General features: G+C 39.5%; 1 protein-coding gene across 5 annotated transcripts in view; it reads left to right on the top strand.

The window, feature by feature from the left end:
• LOC133498056 (MAM domain-containing glycosylphosphatidylinositol anchor protein 1) overlaps window positions 1-16,894 on the top strand; it is a 237,294-nt gene that overhangs the window by 131,891 nt on the left and 88,509 nt on the right. The window lies entirely within an intron of this gene.

Genomic DNA, 16,894 nt, shown 5'->3' on the forward strand with positions numbered 1-16,894 from the left:
GTACATGGGAAAATGCGATTTTTATTTCAGATTGATACCTTTTTCAGTTTTATGCATGCGTTCAACTAAAATAAATGTCATATCCTAATTTTAAACCTTACGACCTATATTAGGTGGTTTCTTTGTTCTATCTATGCATCAATTCTGTTTTGTTAGCACTTCATGCATTACACCTCCAGTCAAATACGTTAATTAAATAATATTAAATGGGAGAAAAAAAAATATTCACACCCAGATGTGAGTAAAGCCGCACAGTCTGTTGGAGCAGAGTTAAAATGTGATTATTATCACATCATTATCAGTTCTGTTTGAAACTAATGTGGCAGAATACTGACAGGTTTAATTTGCGATCACCGATATTTATCCACGTCTTTGAATCACTACACACATTTTATTGTTTGACTTTTGAAAGTTTGAAAAGGAAAACCACTTAAAGTTCAGTTCAAGTTAGACTAACATAGTTGGGTCAGCTCATCAGTATGTAACAGTTGTCTCATATTGTTATGAGAAAAGAATATATCGCTCCTTCTATCAAGTCTAATTTAGTCCCACATTGCCACTTTTTCCCCTCCTCTTTTCAACTCGAACAAGCAAAAATATATTCTATAGATATGGATAGGCAGGCGGTATGAAAAGGTGCGGTAACTATTGTCCTTTCCTCATGAATACATGTTTTTTTGATTAAGTTGGTCTTTGATATTTAAGTTCACTCGGATGAAAGTCTGGCTTGGCATTTCCTCCTCTTGTGATTTTCGGCTTTAATGTCTTGTCGTTTTATCGCTTTATGAGAAAATTATTGAACACATACTGTATCTAGTCGAAACCTTTATGAGCATCCGTTATCGTACGATGTGGAAAGCAACACATTTACCTCGCTCCGTTTCAGCGCAGATTCCTGGGCTGTCTTTGCAAAAGAAATTGCAGCTATGATATTTTAATATTCCTGCCTCGCAGTAGAACCTCCTGAGACAAAAATGGGTTGATTTGCATCCATCCATCCATTCATTTCATCCAACTCTTGCCCAAGGTCAGCCGCGATAGGCTCCATCTTACCCGCATCCATAAAGACGCTACAGAAAATGAATAGAGATGTAAAAAGAATTTCATAATTATATGAGAAACAATCCAATCCCATATTTGAAGTTTTATTACGCCTCGTAGCTCAGTGGTTAGAGCACTGGTTTGGTAAACCAGGGGTTGTGGGTTCGTATCCCACTGGGGCCGGCGTAAAAATTGTGCCAAACATAGATGTGCATTCATCTGAGATGAATCGCTGTGGCAACCCCGAAAGGGACAAGCCAAAAGAAACTTACTATTACGTGACAGTGGAAGTGTTGACACCAGCATCTTGCTGCTCTCATCATTTGACTTGCTGTCGACTTGATATTATTTTTTTCTTCTCCATTGAGGCTGCTCCTTTTTTCGGTATGCATTGCGTGACATCACACGCGATGACGGTTCAAACTCAACTTCTGTTTATTATTCAAGTCTTTTTTTGTGTGTTGCAAAAAGCCTACTAACTGTAACATTAGAGGAGGAATTAGACCCGAAGCTGACACTGAACCCAAAGTAGCGAATCTTTAATTATAGAAACAAAACATCAAAATAACTGAGAACAGGCCTGGCAGGGACTGAGCTCTCTCTCTCTCTCTCTCTCTCTCCTCTCTCTCTCTCTCTTCACTGTGGGGCTGAAAAAGAACAAACGCTAATCAGTCCAAACAAAAGCCAGGAGAAAATAATTCTCAAAATTCCAACAAGGTAAGGAACGGAAAATCATTATTGAGCCAGACCAAAATTTCAACAAGGAGAGATAATAAAAGTTGAAGCAAGCAATTCGAACAATTAAGAGTGGAAGGTAAGCTTACCAATATGGAGGAAGTTCTGGCGAGGAGTGGAAGTTGGACTGGAGGTTTATTGCAAGAGCGTAGTGAGTAATGGAGGATCGCCGTGTGAGGAGCTCAGCATACCTGGCCACGCTCAGCCAGCCAGCCCCCAACCAGAAGGACAGAAACAACAAAGCAGGAAACAAAACAGCAATGATGGCAAAATAAAACACAACCACACACACAAAAAAAAAAAAACTCACAACAGAAAAAAGAAGCAAAACAGAATTAATCATTGCAATTTACACATGTGCGTACCAGTGCGTAAATTTCTTTACCAAAGGAAACTTCTTTTTTTTTTTCTTTTATCAGTTTGTGTCCTTCAAAGCACATTGGGAACTTTTTACATTCCTCGCAGGAATCTGTCTGGCAAGTTGTCAAGAATGCATCATTGATTCCTTGTTGCCTTCAGCCTGACTTCTTGTCACATCAAGATCATAAATCAGGCTCCGATTTTGAAATAGAATGCAAGAGCTCAGCAGTGATTTACGTATACAAAGGAGGGGGAAAATCCACAGCTTTTTGAACACTGTGTCACATTAGGCAAGGTTAATCACACTCTGACTCTGCTGTTGTGGAAATCCCACTGGCCTTGGACTTATTTGCAGTCCTCGAGGGCAGTGCTCTCCTGCAAGTGTTTACAGTGGAAGTGTCTTGCAGTCACATGTCTAAATCACATTTTTTTCCCCCTTGACATATATCTTCTGATGCAACCCACACAAGTAACATACACTAAAAGCAATCCCACGTCCACTTTTATCATAGAAGGGCTTTCGTTTATACAGCGCTTTTCCACCTTTAGGGTAGAGAGCAGCTGTGTCCTCTCGTAAGTAACCTGAACTCCTTGAAACATCACTGGTTTGTCATAATGAAACTATAGTATATGTATGACAACATAATATAAAAAAAAGGGAAATCACGCTAACCGCCATTTCACAATAGCAAAAATACAACACATTTATGTGGAAAGTTTTATTTAAACGGTATTGGGACAAGTCAAAAATCAATAGCAAAATGCAATGGAAATCTACAAGTGCTCCTTGGTTGTTGTTGTTGTAGCCAGGCAATCGCATTGATCAGTTGACATCTAGTTCCAGGAATGCAGCCACATCCTTCGGTCGTTTCCACAGGTCCATTATGGTCAGCGTAGTGGGAGCTGCTGCGCAGTTGATGTGCTGCGTGTCGTGAGGGCCCTGTCCACATTTCAGGCAGAGGTTGACGATAGTATTGTTGATACGAGCCATATAGTCATTGAGCACGCGGCTTCGTCCGGTGCAGAGTTGCGACAGATTGGATCTTGTGGCCCGCGGAAGATCGGTTTCGGTTTTCTCCACCTCAGAGGTTGGGTAGCCACCAAGGATGACGATCAGTTTGTAGCCGGCCACCGCATCTGTTCGATGGAGCCTACGTAGCCCTTCTCGGTAGGCTTGTTCGTTGAACACCGTGTCGATGGTGATGTCTTCGTCGATGTCTTGATGGTATTTGCGGACCTCCTGGCGAAGTAGGTGTGGTTGAGGTGGTTTGTTTGACACCTGATGCCACAGGTGCGCTGGTAGTTGGCAGCGTAGTAGATACTGCTGGCCAAGTCGTTCGTTGTGTTGCTTCACCTGTAGGATTTTGGTCTCACGATGCAGGTGGTCCTCATTAGCCATGGCCAGGCAGCCAGTGGTGACTCGGAGCTCGGCGTTCTGCATGGAACGGTTCTCTCGTGCGTGCCAGAACCGTCCCAGGCCAACGCAGTCCGGCCAACGAACGTCAAACCCTCCAAGCAAGTGCTCCTGAGTAATCAGAGAGAGCGTAAGGTCTTGAGGACGTACAATGTGGCTTAATGTTGTTGTGTCCACTTCTACGTTTGCAAGTGTGCTCTAGTTGCAAATGTTGTGAGGATTCTTTTGTCGACAAACTATCTCGACAATCACATTTTTATTGAAGTCATTTGGTTATTGAGTGACTTATCGGACTTTATCTGCAATTGAAATGACCCACGTGTGTGTCACATTTCCATATCGTATCTCATAAATAAGTCAGTTGAAATACACTTCAAGGGGATTAACTGGGATGACCTATCATTTCATTTCAAATGTTCTCTTTTTTTGTTCTTCTGGAATCTCCACTACAGTAGCGCTGCATGATTGACAGTTGAGACGTCTTTGATGGAGGCCCTCAGTGACGCTTGCGTACTTTTTTGTCAAGGCCTCTTTCTTTAAGTCTTTTTTTCCTCCATATTGTTTTGCTCACACTCACCTGTTATATGGTTATGTTTTGTCCTTCGAGTCTTAATGAGCCACACTGAAACACCCAAGTGAGCTTCAATTGAAATGATTGTAACGATTTGACATTTCAAATGAAATGTCTATTTTCTGACTACAAAGAGGCAACGTGTACTGTATTCAGCACAACCTAAAGTACATCGCCCTTGTCTATTGAACGCAGGTGATTAATGTCTGACAGGGCTGCGTGTGAGCAGCTTTTTAACGCCGTGTGCCGTCACACTTGTAATTAGCTCGCTGTCGTTTCTTCAATACAACGTGACATAAGGTGCTGAAGGTAAACACCTCCATCTAGTACTTAAATTCATTTGTAAAAATAAATGAACTCATGGGTGAAAATGTCACGCCCCACATTATGTACTGTTGGCACTGAAATGGTTGTTTTCACTTTTTAAAATTGATCCAGAAGCTTGTTGCCGGGGTTCTGGCCTTAAACATTAGCAGCAAATTGTATAATGGACATCGTAAGCACATTTATAGAAGTTTAATAGTTTGTCTTGTTAGACAGATGGATGAACACATGGTGGTGAAGAGAACAAATCACAATCGGCGCAACATTGCCTCCAGACATAAGTTTAATATGACCATTAGCGTACGCTTCTGCAACGCGATGCCGTTTGTCGACATTTCAGAAACATATTATGTCAAATGGATTTAATTAAAACACTGGTAAAGTGCACGCAGATTCACGACATTTATTATGAATTGTAGACGTTGCTCTTTCATCATCGCTTTCTATTTACTTTTTTAAATTACATGTGAAATTTGTTTTTGTGTTTTTATTTCCCTTCAAGTCTCGCGTTCCCTTCTACATCATTGATAGTGATGAATGTCATAGATTGTCCGAGAACTTGTGAAGAACTTTGAAACAGTGGAATGACTAACCCCCCCCCCTAAAAAAAAAAAACTATAATAGAATTTTGGAAGAAACATGATAAAACACTTGACATTCAAAAGCATCCTGATTGAAGTAGGAAAGTGTGGGTATTTACTTGCCCTTCAAAGATAATTTAAAGTTGTCAATAAATGACAAAGAAAAGGCAAATAAAAAAAAATCATTTATTTTCCATTCCGCTTTTCTTAATTAGGGTTGCAGGCGTGGTTACGGCTATCCTCGCTGAATCTGGATGAGGACCAGGGTACACCCTCAACTGTTTGCCAGCCAATTCCGGGGCGTATAAAAACAAACAAACGTTCACACTCACATTTGCACCTATGGGCAATTTTTAGTCTTCAATTTTTCGACCGTGGATGTTTCTCGACTGTGGGAGGAAACCGCAGTACATGAAGAAAATCCAGGATTTGAACCCAGGTCCTCAGAACTGTGAGGTAGATGTGCAAACCAGTCAACCACCGTGTTGTCTAATCAGCAAAATCTAATCACTAAAATCAGCAGGGCAGATATCAAAACAATACTTTCACAATACATATTGAAAAATAGAAAAGTGGCATTATTGAGTATTTGTTTTTTTCTTTTTGACACCATTTTGGCAGTTATTTTTCACAAATACATCTGTAAGAAAAAAAAAACAGGACTGGACAGGTTGATAAAAGAGCACATTGACATTTTAAGTGCTTGCATACCAGGAATTGCACAACTGGAGTGTTGGCATATTCCATGGAAACCTTTCTAACAAGGCTGTTTTGGAAAGGATAATAAGAAAGCTTCAATTCCCTTTTTTTTTTCTTTTTCACTTTTTGATATACAGTATGTCTACTGAGGAGAATGCAAGATTTCCATTAAAAAAAGATGCAAGCTTTCTTTTATGATCTTTTCATGAAGACATGTTGTCCCCGTTCTGATAAAACTGCTGTTGCGGCAACTTCTAGGATGGGCCATTGTTTAGTCCTATACAAGGAAATGTATAAAAATCTTAACATTGGATTGGATTTTTGTACCTCAAGGTTATGGCTCTACTGCGCTTCTCCTTCCCCTGCATCATTTCACTCTTTTTCTGCTAGCTGACTTACTTTATTAAGACGTGGTGTGGTTGAAAAACATTGTGGTGATGTCAGGTTCCAAATGCCACACTTCACTTTTTTCAACATTCTCTTTGGCCAGGAGCCATGTGAATTTTTTTGGGATTGCAGTTTCACCGTGTTTCATACATAATCAAGTGAGGCTTGACTTTCATAAATATGGAGAAAGAGGGGGAGAAAAACAGTCAATGGTACGGTATAAAGTGGATTTATTGTGCAGTGCTTAAGAATTGAATTAGACCAGTTGCTAGTGTAACGTTTCACGCCATATGTGCCCTTGGTAGTTACTAGCTCACCATCATTGTATGTTTCATATATTGAGATGAAATATTTGTAATTGTAAAATATTCCTTCGTCAAAAGTTTATTTTACACAGAGTCCTGAGGCTGACATGGAAAAAAATTGAGGTTATAAGAAACACAATTGCAAGATTTCACATAGCTGCCTCAGGTCTGCCTGAAGAAGAACAACCCCAAAGTATGAAGTTCAACTTGGGTTTCAGTGAATTGGACCGGAACACATTTTCCCTTCCCTAAAAGTGTCTGCAAAATGTAGCAGGGCTTGGAAATTTTTCTTTACACGATCTTGCCACACTACCCCCCCATAGACCAGATATATGATGAAGACTCTATATAGTTGGCACATATACACAACAGCCAGTACTTACCAGAAATTCCTGTAGCTGCTTCAATGTTGCTGTTTGCCTCTTGCTAGCCTCCCTGGTGGTGTTTTCTCACGTTTTCATAAATTTGGAAAGGGATGTCCACTTCTTGGTGGTATCACTAGTGTGCAATATTTTCTCCACTTGATAATGACTTCCTTCACTCTGTTTTTTGGTACGTAGTGCCTTGGAAAATCTTTTTTTTACCCCTCTCAAGACTAATACCCCAGATCCCGCTATTTCAATTGAGTTGCACAGGTTAGGGAAAAAAAAAAAAAAGATTGATCTCTGATCTGTTTTTGGGCCAATTCTCGGCATTTGAACAGGGATGAGTTGAGTATTTATGTTCCGTGCAAATGGTAAAATGTCATAGGCTGTATGAAATGAAAAGTGTTTAAGAAAGACATTAACCACTTTGTGATGCTGGTGTGTCTTCTCATAAAGGTGGCAAAATAAGCATAACTCTGTACATATTTACAGGCAAAAAGAAGTGGTTTTCTACACGGGATTCAACTTTTTCATTTGTCATTTTGCTTTCAGTTGACTCACTAAGTTTCTGAAATGATTGAAATTTAGGAAGTGCAAAAATGATCGTTCATTGTTGTAACTGAACACAATCACGCACGTACTGTCTGTACATGAACTAGAGTTTATGGTAGCTTAATAAGTATCATGCACTCATTTCAATTATCTACTATCAGGTATCTAAAATGTACTTTTAGTTTTTCCTCCCGTTATTTCTTGACTCACTTTCCAAGAGCGTGTGTGAGATGATAACCGGTTGTCATTTTTTTTTTTATTTCTTTTATTCTGATCGCATTTCACAAATTGGCCACATCGAAGCATTTTTGATTTACAGTATGAATTGGAAAAAGTGTTATTTTTACATGAATCATCTTTAATACATCCATTTTCTTAGCTGCTTATCCTCATGAGGGTTGCGGGGGTGCTGTAGTCCATTCCATCCCAGCTGTCAACGGGCAGGGGACAGGGGTACACCCTGAACTGGTTGCCAGCCAATCACAGGGCACAGGAGACAGACAAAAGTTGCACTCACAATCACACCTATGGGCAATTTGGCATCTCCAATAAATGTTGCATGCTTTTGAGATGTGGGAGGAAAGCGGAGTGCCGGGAGAAACCCCACGCAGGCACGGGGAGAACATGCAAACTTCACACAGGCGGGACTGGGATTTGAACCCCGGTCTTCAGAACTGTGAGCCCAATGCTTTCCAGCTGCATCACCGTGCCACCGCCATCTTTAATATTAAAGTCAAATATTGTACCAACCGTCTTTGCTGAGAAGCATTATGCAGATATTAATTTTCATTACCATTTCATTAAGGGAATTAAAACCTCAATTAGCATCGCCGTGACGAGGCAGCAAATAACACGGCCTGTCTTCCAGTCACTATACGTGATCACATTTCGGGCAGCCTTTTTCCACAACTATGAGGTCAATTTGCTGAAAATTTATGGACCCGCTGGGACAATTATTGATGATGTGTTGGAGTGCAATGAGAGCAAATGAGTTTGAATCTCAGGGGGGCAAGGTGAAGCTTTGACTTCATTCCTGTCTTGTTATCGCTAGCGAGTGATGAGTGCAAGGCTAGTCAAGGTTGTGTTTTTTGTTGCGTCGAAAGTATTTGGATCAGAATACGAATTCAAACGTTACTCAACAGAGTTCAGCAAAACACATGCCAAAGTGTGTCCCGTGGGAAAAAGAGAGAAATACTTCATTTGAGGAGAAAAGACAGATTGGTTTTGTAGTTTCTCATTTATCATTGTAAATTAAAATATGGGCACGGAAACTGCCGGTCTTTCTTCCACCTAAAGGGCACATGTTTTAAAGGTTAAAGTGCCACTGTCATGGAATTCATGATTTTCAGTATGTTATTCATGAAAAAAAGGCAGCCGGAATGGACCCATTTGTTTTTCACCATAAAACATGATTTTAACATATATGGCTTTTTGTAACTCCCGCCATGAAAATCCTCTCGAGGGATTTGTTTTCAAGAAGAAGAAGAAGGAAGTGACGTTAGTAGCAGGAGCCCACTCAAGCGGTCTCGTCTGTTTATACCAGTCTTACCTGCTGGAAGGTAGCTCTTTGTTCCTTTGTGTTAGCCAAAATCCCGGTTCGTTGTATTGCTGGCTATTGTTCCAACACTCAGGAGGATGGATTCATTCTTCATACTTTTCAAAAAGACCCGGTTTGTCATGAAAAATGGATTGTACAGGTGCTAAGGTTGAGAGCTTCGTGGGTTCCAAATGACAGGTAGGTGTGTATACAGCTACTAAAAAAAAAAAAACAGTTTGGGGATTGGGGGGGATACATAATCCTCAGAATGGAACAAAAGATCCACGCACGAAAGTCGGGGGTAGTAAATGTGTTGATGTACCGGTCGGCACCTTGTACGGCTACTGTCTGGGAGTCTTTTGTTAGTTAGAAGTGATCCGCATATCATCTGAATATGGCTCGAAATGAAACGAAAGGGTAATATTGTCCTGGTGACTTCACTCGATTGTGTCGACAGGGGACGGCTTCGGCCGGGCTGGCTCATACATACTGTCTGAGAGTCGGTTGCTCGTTAGAAGTGATCCGCATATCATCTAAATATGGCTCGAAACCATAGGGTAATATTGCCCCGGTCACTTCACATGATTGTGAGATGTTCTCTTCTTTGAAAAGAACTTCCGTGTCCCATAGTAGGGGCCACATTGTGAATGAGACTTCCGCAACTTTGCGCATGGATGATGCGCCCTCTGCTCATATTTATTTTTTCGTATGGACATTGAAGTGAACAATGTTATCTGTATTTTTCATTACAATATCTATTTTAGAATTTTCATAGGCACGACACTTGACCTTTAACAAAGTTAATATTACAGTTAAGGTAGGTCCTAATAATACCTTGCACCAGCATTTGGTCTCATTTATTAAATATTTTCCATGTCCCCTCTTTATTTGTTTTGAAACGTCTTGAGTCAAGCATATGCTAAAGAAATGATCTTCAACAGACAAATTGAAAATTCACTTTCTTGTAATGTAGTCACGCTAATTTCCCATACAGGGAAATTGGTATTGTGAGGTTGACCCGTTAAGAAAAAGCAATTCATGTTTATTTTATTTCTGCTAAATACATTTAGGCCACAGAGAGAGACCTAAAACTTTAGAACAAGGCAAACAGGACCCTGGGGTGGGAGAGAACTGCTCCATCGTGACTGAAATGGGGAAAAAAAGTTAAGTTTATATTCCTAAAGGAAGAAAGAGTCAAGACATAGTGAGAGGTACTTTTTTTTTTGTTTTGTTTTGCTTTGTTTTGTCCATTTGTTACTTTTTGGGGTTTGAATAACGCTGTAATATATAAGGTGTAGATGACTGTGCATCATTAATCAAAGAGCAGACACAGAATAAAATCCCTTTTTCACAAAGTTTCCTGGAAATTGGGGGTGAAATGTGCAATTCTGCTCACAAGCAAACCAACAGAGAGAAAAACTATACCCTTTTCACTTGCAGTTGATTACTTTGCTGTAGTGTTGATTTATATATAAGGTTGAATGCCAAATTAGTTGTTGAAAGTTCTTTCCATCCTTACACAGGACCTGCTGCGAGATGGAAACTAAACAATCAACAATGTAGTTTTCCTTTTTGAATACAGTGAAGAAAATAAGTATTTGAACACCCTGCTATATTGCAAGTTCTCCCACTTAGTAATCATGGAGGGGTCTGAAATTTTCATCGTAGGTGCATGTCCACTGTGAGAGAGATCATCGAAAAAGAAAAATCCAGAAATCACAATATATGATTTTTTTTTAACAATTTATTTGTGATGCAGCTGCAAATAAGTATTTGAACACCTGTCTATCAGCTAGAATTCCGACCCTCCAAGACCTGTTAGTCCCCCTTTAAAAGTCCACCTCCACTCCATGTATTATCCTGAATCAAATCCACCTGTGTGAGGTCGTTAGCTGCATAAAGACACCCCTCCACCCCATACAATCAGTAAGACTCAAATTTTGGCTAAGACCAAAGAGCTGTCCAAAGACACCAGAGACAAAATTGTACAACTCCACATGGCTGGAAAGGGCGACGGACAAATTGCTAAGCAGCTTGGTGAAAAAAGGTCCACTGTTGGAGCAATCGTTAGAAAATGGAACAAGCTAAACATGACAGTCAATCTCAGTCGGAGTGGAGCCCCCATGCAAGATATCACCGCGTGGGGTCCCACTGTTCTCTAGAATCAGAGGAATCAGACCATGACCTAAAAAATCATACGTTGTGATTTCTGGATATTTCTTTTTAGATTATCACTCTCACAGTGGTCATGCACATACGATTAAAATTTCTGACCCCTCCATGATTTCTAAGTGGGAGACCTTGCAATGTAGCAGGGTGTTCAAATACCTGTTTTCATATATATATATATATATATATATATAATTTATTTATTTATGTATTAATTTTTTTTTTTGTCTGACCTAAATTGTAGGCAAGCAGTCCAAATTAAGCAACTGTTGGTGCTGCGTGGCATCCATATTCATCAGAGCCAGAAGGCCAAGACAATTGTGATATCATTTTATGACTGACATTTTTCATTCCACCCAGTCTCCAATAATTTCCAGCTAAGGTTTTTTATTTTTATACCGTTGGGCGTTTTTTTTCCTGACCTCACTATCACCCTCATACTCATACTGGGTTCTAGTTTCCATCCCACCCTTAGTATTGCCATCACAGTTGACTCATTGTATGAATTTTGACCCTTCCCGCTCCTTTTTCCCAAATTTGCTTGGTTCTTTTGTGCATGCACCCCCCCCCCCCCCCACCCGCATCTTCAGCATTTTGTTTATGGGCAGCTACAGCGGGACTGGGTAATGAAGGTGGCGCTATAAAGTATGGGAGGTGCCTCGGAGCATTCTCACAGATAGAAAAATTGAAATAGGATGAGGATGGAGATGGGGGTCAGAGATTGGAGGATTAGAAGGCCGTGAGACATGCACGCACACAAAAAAATATCCAAGTGTAGGGAATTGTAGTGAAATACACCAGGAACAAAGTCAGGCATGATGAATAGAGTCCTCCTAACGGGAATTTGTCCGGCTTTAGTATTCAGGTCTTTCTGATGTTTTGTCCCTCTTTTGTAACACTGAAATATTTGAAAGTAGGATGGTGTGCAGTTATACACCAGGGCTGGGTCAAAATATGGCTGTTGCTTCATAATCATGGAAATTACAGTAGCACTACACTAGTGTTGAAGACTGATGTCATTGTCTGATGTCCAGTTCAATCTCCCACGAAAGGAGAGAGGACTTGTGTAGTTGTGGAGCGGATGAAAATGATTTTGTGATGATATTTTATTATGATGCTATAGTTTCATCATGTTGTTGCTTCACTCTTTGCTGCTCCAATTTCTTTTGACTAAGATTGAAGATTCACGATAATGTCAAAAAGGAGCCATTCATTGTTACTTCCTTTTGTGCCGACAACCTGAGATAATTTTTTGTATTATATCATTGTTTCACATTAGGCTATAAACAAAATATGTTTCTGTTGTATGGTGATTCTGCAATAAGTGTAGTTAGATACTGCGATAAAGCATTGTTTTATATACAATACTGTATATAATCCCTGTATCATAAGATCCTTCGACAAAATATTGATTTTTTTTATTTACAAGTTTTCCCCTTTTTTTGTAAATTTTTTTCATGTACAATGCTGTGAAAAGCATTTGCCCTCCTCCTGATTTGCGTTTTTTTCTGATCAGTCTCAGAAAAGACTTCACTCGAGAGCTTTTGCCGTTGGCGACGTCAACAGTCTCTAAAATTGTTTATGTGGAGTCCAGCAGACTCTGACATGTGGTTGCTACAAAGGGTTGTGTGCTAACAGGTCCACGTTATGTATTCTGGTGCCAAGTCTACCATGGTGGTTGCCATTTTCTCCACTATAGTCCTTTTCATTTTGTTTTAAATTCTCGTGTCACTTAACATATATTGTGATATACTAATATAATAACATGGTTGACTACACTTTCCCACATCTGAAGTCAAGGCCTCTACAATGCTTGCCAGACTTAAAACCCAAGCTGCTACATTTTGTAAACAGCAGTCTTGCTTTGCTCAGCACTTTCTGGGCGGTCCGAGCAGAGATTCTGACGGCTAGCTGGCGGGCCGCCCCCACCCGTACATAAATCAGTTTAGGGGGGGAAACGGGCTATTACCATCACAGGTGTTGTTATTTACTTTCAAAGAAGTGCCTGATAAGCACAATGAAGAGATAAGTAACGTCTGTTGGGCTTGTGATAAGCTGCATTTTGTTCTTGAACAGATTCATCTAGGGGCTGTTTAACTTGGTGGAACTTTTGCGTGTGTGTTTGTGTGGGCGTGCGTGTGCGTGTGTGTGTGTGTGTGTGTGTGTGTGTGTGTGTGTGTGTGTGTGTGTGTGTGTGTGTGTGTCTGAAAAGCGTTGGTCTTCCATTCAGCCTTTTGATATTGTGGCCTTGTTGCATTGTAAGGTACTGTACAAGATCGTGCTTCCTATAGATATTTGACAGAACACCGAGCTCTGATCTGTGCTTCAATTTCCTCTCATTTTGCCTGAATATTTGAAATATATTAGATTGTGATTATATTTTCCTATTCCTTCTCAACCGTTGTCGCACCAGAACCCGCATTTTCCCATTTTTGCCATGCCAATAAAGGTTTAGAACAGTGAATTAAATGTACAATACAACCTCGGGTCTTGATCATAATCCATTCCAAAAGGCGGTTCGAGAAGTGATCTGTTCAAAAACCGAATTGATATTTCCCATGAGAATTAATGGAAAAAGAAACAATGTGTTCCAAGCCTAAAACATTGGGCTTTTTAAAGCATTTTTTTTAGCTTTTCCTGATAATTAACTGAATAGTAGAAACACATCTCGAGTTGAAATACGTTATATAATAAAATAATGTAAGAATTTTATTTTTTTTTTTTTTGCTTAAAATTTATGGTTTAGTAGTAGAGTTGGCTAGGCTGGGAGTGGATTGCCTTATTTGTAGCGAGTCGGCCTCGGGACTTGTAAACTTTTGTTTTAATTAAAAAAAAGTGCAGAATAACTTCAAACAAGCAATAATGAGGGGGAAAAATTTTTAAAAAAGTTTCTATTTTTACAAAAAGTAATATGCAAAAACATTCATTCGTAACTCGAGTTAATGAAACCTTTGAAACAAAACAAAGATACAGAAATGCTAATGGAACAGAGCATTATTAAAGTTCACAAGAAAAAACCAATGCAAAACTATCAACTACAATAACAAAGTGTGTGCATCGTGGGCCAACTGGTCGGGCCGCTCGCGTTGTTATTTCCGGGTTTTTTCGCAGGGCGTTCGAATTCACAATAACAAAGCGCGTCGTGGGTCAGTTGGTCAGGCCGCGCGACGTTCAGGTACCGGATTTTCGTTTGAAAACAGAAGCAAAAGAAAAAATTTTGACATTTTTTTCAAAAAATGATTTGTTTGAGAACGGGGATGTTTGAGAACCAACTATTCACTGCATTGTTAAAAACAAGCCTTTGAAAATCCATTCATCCATTTTCCAAGCCGCGTTTCTTTTCTTTCCATTATCTTTTTTTGGTACGTGCTTTCAGTAGATGTTCAAACAAATTTTCGCGGGAACGCGTCGTAGACTATCACAAACTGATACTAATGCAGTATTAACCCATTCATGGGCAGGGTGGCAAGTTTTTGCCTTATTGAGATAAAAGTCTTCTAACAGGCCACAATCAAGGAAAAACACTTCTTTTTCGTTTATGGTTAAGTTATATGATAGTAAGTTTCTTTCGGCTTGTCTCTTACGGGGTCACCACAGCGTATCATCTCAAATGAACGCACATATATGTTTGGCACAATTTTTACGCTGCCCGCGAGAGGGTACTTGGGTTTTCTTAGATACCAAATTATGGGTTCAGATTAAAACACTTAAATATTTTGATATACTGAAAGATATAATGCGTGAAAATCATGCTGTCCCAAAAATGGGACGCTGCCCACGAATGGGTTTAAAGTCAATATGCAGTAAATATTTGTATAAAAAGCAAATGGCCATCAATATAAAACAAGTCAATAAAAATGAGAGAGAATGGAAAAAGAAGCACAAGATGATGTCAGGCAGGAGAACATGAGCGACATCCGTAGTCTGGTACAGTTTCCCCAGGCAGCATTATTCTACCTACCCCGGTATCAGAATCAGAGTCAGCTTTATTGGCCAACTATGTAAATGGCATACAGTACAAGGAATTAGTTTCCGGTAGTTGGAGCTGCCCTACTACGACACCCATGTTGAGTGCAACAGCAGGTATACAGCCAATTCAGAGAGATTCTTGTTAAAAAAAAAAAAAAAAAAAAAACAGTTCAATATTGAAAAAAAAAAATCTCCATATAAAATAAATGAGTTTACAGTTCCAGGGTCACAAACAACTGCAGGTTGTGCAATGTGATATACTTGTTGTAGTTGCCTACGAACATCGATTTGTTTTCTTCTCCCTCTTCCAGCTATAATGGTTGTCATTGAGAATTGGTACATATGATTCTGAAATATATTTCAGGGTAAAAAAAAAAGATTCATCTGTGTGCTTTGATATTGACCTCTGAAGATGCCAGAGGGCTTCAAAGTAAATCCTCATGTTGTTCACAGCTAATTAATTCTTAATGGGATGTCTGAATGGCCAATAGTCGTAATGATAAATATTCTTTTAATGGTGAAAGGGGGTCGTTAGGATGAATCATGCCATAAACATTCTGCTGCCCTGTACTTTCAATTAAACATTGACAACATTAAATGCTGGACTCAAGCTTACCCTCTTGTGTACAAATTGTACTTAATTTATTGTTTTTTATTTTGGGGCCGATGATGTACACTACTGTACTTACTTAGTAAACAGTTGGGTTTTTCACTTTCTCATTTGAGACCCTTCTTGTAAGATTTGTTATGAGCTGTAGGTGAGAATTATTCAACCTTTGACATGTTAGTTATGAGATGATAAAATGACGTATTCTGCAAGGGACTTATAAAAGAGTTTCTTGTTTTCGTTTCCTCCCTGCAGCTGTTGCAAACAGCGAGTAGTTCAGTCTAGTTCATGTTGGGTCGCACAACGCAAAATAAAACAATTCACACAATTGTTTTTTTTGGGGGGGGGAAATTGACACAACCATGACGAGACCAGGATTATTTGTTATTTTTCTAAAGAATGTCAAGCAAATAATCCTATTTTAAATTGCACTAACAGGAACATCTGGAATCTAAGTGCCTCGTCCTCCTTGTATGTATAATAGTGACATATGGTGGGCAGTTTATTAAGTATACTTGTACGCTTTAATTTGGTTACGAAAAAAAAAGTCATTGTAGTTTGCTGCGGTGTACAACAGTACTGAGAAATGTTTGTAATATTCTGAGCTTCTTCAATCTTTCTAAAATACAATTCTGATCCGGATTTTTATTAAATCGTAAAAGTGTATCTAATTTTGAGAATCTATAGGAGCATTTCTTTTGTTAGGTAAAACTACTCCACACAATGTATTTTTCTTCCTTCATATTCCCATCAAAACAGTGGACACAGTGTAATAACACAGGTTTTATGGATCCCGGCTGTGACACCTTGACCCAGAAGTCATTATGACCACAGACAGTCTTAGAAGGGCATTCTTTATCCTCAGTGTTCCTTTCCTTGAATACTTCAGAATTGACTTCTAGGCACATGACAGGATTTTATTTTTTCACACTCCCGTGGGCTGAACCCAAGGAATGGAGTTTTATTTTTTCGACATTTTAGGTTTGTTTGTGTACAGCGCCCCGCCCCAATTAAATCAATGAAAAATAAATACAATTACATATCATATTTGTGTGAGATTTCCTGTAGCTGAACTTCGTTTACACATTCGTCTCTTAAAAGTCCGATATTTTGTGTGCTCATTCGGTTTGTCGGATTTTTTTTCACAATTTCGAATAGGCTAGATACATACAGTATATACATCAATCCAATCTGTCCATCCATCCATTTTTTAGATGCTTATCCTCACGAGGGTCGCAGGAAGTGCTGGAGCCTATCCCAGCTGTGAACGGGCAGGAG

Source organism: Syngnathoides biaculeatus, chromosome 3 (assembly GCF_019802595.1).
Source record: "Syngnathoides biaculeatus isolate LvHL_M chromosome 3, ASM1980259v1, whole genome shotgun sequence".
NCBI lineage: Eukaryota > Metazoa > Chordata > Actinopteri > Syngnathiformes > Syngnathidae > Syngnathoides > Syngnathoides biaculeatus.